At 42.2% G+C, this 4,293-nt stretch overlaps 1 pseudogene; it reads left to right on the forward strand.

Moving 5' to 3' along the window:
• The first annotated feature begins 400 nt into the window (after positions 1 to 400).
• Positions 401 to 1,391, forward strand: LOC136472023 (putative germin-like protein 12-4; annotated as a pseudogene).
• Positions 1,392 to 4,293: the final 2,902 nt, after the last annotated feature.

Here is a 4,293-nt window from a genome sequence, read left to right on the forward strand (position 1 = left end):
AATTACTATAAATCTTCATTTTACGGTTACTTTCAAAAATTCAAAAATTTATTTTTAAAATGATAGTTCGCTTGAACCCAGGCACCCCAAAACACAGAAATGAAAAGAAAGAATACACTTTCTTTAATGCTGTGCTAGAAGCAAAGAGACCATGCACGGCGCTGAAGTTGTTAGTCGTATGGTGCGTGTGAAAATATTAAAAGCAAGGTAGGTTTGAAAAGTTGATAAGATAACTGTATTGTTTCATCAGCAGGTTCAAGCTGCCAGAGACTGTTTCTTCAGTTCTGCTGATAGGTTCAACTTAAGACTTATTCAGCCATTAATACGTACACGTCGCCACAAGCACTAGCTGTGGCAGGCTATATATTCTCACCATCCCCATGCCGAGAGCATCAACAAGAGAAAAACAAACACAACAAGCCAAGAAGCTCCATAGCTGAATTCTGAGAGCACAAACACAAAAGCAAGTGCAAAACCAAATGGCTGCCTCTACCTACTTCCTTATTGCTTTTCTAGCATTGGTCACTTCTCAGGCCATTGCTTCTGACCCTAGCCCGCTCCAGGACTTCTGTGTTGCCGACATACACTCTCCAGGTATGCATGCACTCACTTTAAATAATGCGCTATATTCTTGTAATAAATTACAGATCAAATTAGAAATATTTGTCAGAACAGACACTGTATTTTTATGTTTGTCCTAGTGATTTCTGATCGATGTGTACCTATTTTTCTTTGGCTTTGTATATGCAGTGAAGGTGAATGGATTTGTTTGCAAGGATCCCCATGGCCGTGAGCGCAGATGACTTTTTCAAGGCAGCAAACCTTGACAAGCCTAGGGACACCATGAAAAGCAAGGTCGGATCCAATGTCACTTTGATCAATGTCATGAAGTTGCCTGGACTCAACACCCTGGGCATCTCGTTGGCTCGCATTGACTACGCACCACTAGGTCAGAATCCGCCACACACCCACCCACGTGCCACAGAGATTCTCACCGTGCTTGAAGGTACACTCTTTGTTGGATTTGTCACCTCCAACACAGACAATGGTAACAAGCTATTCGCCAAGGTTCTCAACAAGGGTGACGTGTTTGTATTCCCCCAAGGGCTCATCCACTTCCAATTCAATCCGGTCCATGACAAGCCAGCAGTCGCGATCGCGGCACTAAGTAGCCAGAACCCTGGGGTTATTACTATTGCCAACGCAGTCTTTGGATCAAAGCCACCGATCTCAGATGATGTCTTGGCCAAGGCCTTCCAGGTGCAAAAGGGGACAATTGACTGGCTTCAAGCTCAGTTCTGGGAGAACAACCACAACTAAATAAATCATGTTTGGGCATTGTATGAGTTCTGGAATAATTTGTATGGGAATATAGAGCTTTATTTGCACTTTACATACAGCTGTATGTATTTATTATTTCTATGCTACTACTTATAATAAAATAAATGGTCAGTATTTCTCTACTATAATTTTAATTGTGTCCCTGTTGCCACTCTACCACCATGACCTTAATAAAAAAAGTCACAAGTCACGTGTTTTTTCGTGCGAAACACGCGTGCTTCGTGGCCGCCGGCGCTCGGACCCACGACCTCAGGCTCTGCTCGTCTTCGTCCCCTAACCACTCTGCCCGTAAGACACTTGTGTCCATTTGGGATATTTGTCATCCCTCTTTTATGTTCATCTGGTTTTGAAATGAGTATTTGGGACCCTAAACGAATTCAAATGAAAAAGGTTGTCAACAAAAAAAATTATAACTTTTGAGACCTACAACTTTGGTTTTGATCATTTCTCCATCCGAAGGCAGTTTGAAGAATTTGAATTTCAAATATGAGAACATTCAAACGTAGTTTTCCTTGGATAAATAATTTTAAATGAAAACATTGTCTACTACAAAGTTGCATTACTTTTTGGGATCTACAACTTTTGTTTTGACCGTTTCTCCATCTGAGATCGTTCTCTACCACTACACACTCGCTTGTGACTATAGAGAATATGGATTCCTTTGGTATCAACTCTATACAATCTTGTGAATCAAATATTTCGGCATCAAAATTCGACTTTAAATAAAAAGGTTGTGATCTACCAAGTTGCATAACTTTTCGAGATCTACAACTTTTGTTTTGGTTGTTTCTCCATCTGACATCCTTGCCTACCACAGCACACTCACTTGTAACTATACAATATGGATATATTCCTTTGGTATTAGCTCTACACAATCACTGATCACGCATCACACATGAGCACATATCAACCATGTGTTGGCAATTTTACAACCAGGCATTGCCAATTGGTAACAGGCACTGGTGGTGGTTCTTTGTCCCTGGACCTGAATTTTTGTATCAACACAATTAATTGCGGTGGGGGCAGGGGCGCAGTCCCGGTGGTTTTTTTTTCCTTTTTTTATATATCTTGATTTAGACATCACAGCAGCAAAACACCAAGATCAACACTGCCGGTTACTCGCTACTGGATCGAAATCTGGTGGTGATTGCTGATTTCGACCCAGCAGTGACTGCTGGTTATATGGGGTATAGTGAGCAGCCAAATGCTTGATCGATCCAAAAAGGGTCACTATGAGATGCAGTAGGACATTGATGAAGTGCAGATATCATATGAAAGTCAGGGATTAGGTGAAAAAGCTATTCGCCAAGGTTCTCAACAAAGGTGATGTGTTTGTATTCCCCCAAGGGCTCATACACTTCCAATTCAACCCGATCCATGACAAGCCAGCTGTCGCAATAGCTGCACTGAGCAGCCAGAACCCTGGGGCTATTACTATTGCCAACGCAGTCTTTGGATCAAAACCACCGATCTCAGATGATGTCTTGGCCAAGGCTTTCCAGGTGCAAAAGGGAACAATTGATTGGCTCCAAGCACAATTCTGGGAGAACAACCACTATTAAGTAAATTGATACTCACTTCGTTGTACAAAGATAGGTTTATATGCATTTTGCATACTCTGTGTGTATTTAGTTATGACGACATGCTACGGTCCAGATATAATACAATAAATGGGAAGTATTTGTAACCAATCACTGTTTTTGTGTCTCTGTTGCAAGCTATACCACCATGTTCTTTTTCGAATATTTGAACTGAATTACGTGAGGATCCTACAAAATTTATTGAATATTGTTTTTATATGATATGCTGTTACATAAACAATATTTCTGGACGGTATTTTGGAGACAAATATTGCATGGAGCCATCCAAATTACTAGGCTAAACTTAACTATCAACCGGTAGATCAGCTAAGATTAAATTAATCGACCCAGTAGGCCTAGGAGCCACACGACTGGTGTGTTCCACTAGATGCATATAATAACGGAAGTCAAATATCATAGGTGGTCACATCCAATTTGATCCAACAATGTAAAGACTAGTTAAGTTCACTTTACAAAAGTTCACACACACACACCAAATGTCTAACAGTTGAAACACGGTAGTTTAAGGCACTATGCCAAAACAGCACAAATGAGACACCTTAACCGATGAAATGAAATTAAAACACGTCACTAACGTAAGATTAGTGATGCAGGTAAATGGAACATGTCACAAATTAGTTGTCAGTCATGGCCAAGCTGATAAGCATAATTAATATAGAGAGTAATTTTCTTTATTACAACTGATGACCGACAAATTCTGAAGAGATGCAAGGGCTATAGGACAGGGATGACCAAGGCAAAGGTTCCAGAGGGGGCATGCGGTGGCACCATAGTAGGAGATGACTAGGGGTGCAAGGGCTAGAGGGAAGGTGTAGAGGTCTCCACCGCTATTGCCATGAAGAATGATGTGACTGCTCTGCAGATACTTAACAGAGAAACCAAAGACATCAAATTCAATAGAGCACATGTGGGCGGTAGCACCGGGGTGCATCACCTAGGGAGGCTATTGCGACTGGTGAAGGCCCAAATGATTCAGCATTGTGATGAGGCTAGCTTGATCCCACGACGGTGCTCAAGGAGAGAACTGTAGTGGCACTATGGCGGTGTTGGCTAGTGACGATGACCCAAGTAGACATAGTGCGGGCCGACGCCATGCCTTGACCCAACAGGACCCATGAAACGCCGCAGAGTCCAAACTGCTTAGATCCACTCTGCGTGCTCAGTGAACCACATCTACAACCATCCCACTTACGCTTTCGTCCTCGCTTCGCGTAAAAGGATTAACCCGGGGATGGTGGGATGGACTAACCCACCCTAAACAACAAAGGTGGGCCTAAACCTGCCACAATATCTCATTAACATGCATATACCCACTATGGGCCAAGTTCTAAACTGGGCCGGATGTCACATA

The sequence above is a fragment of the Miscanthus floridulus genome, chromosome 8 (genome assembly GCF_019320115.1).
Source record: "Miscanthus floridulus cultivar M001 chromosome 8, ASM1932011v1, whole genome shotgun sequence".
Classification (NCBI taxonomy): Eukaryota; Viridiplantae; Streptophyta; class Magnoliopsida; order Poales; family Poaceae; genus Miscanthus; species Miscanthus floridulus.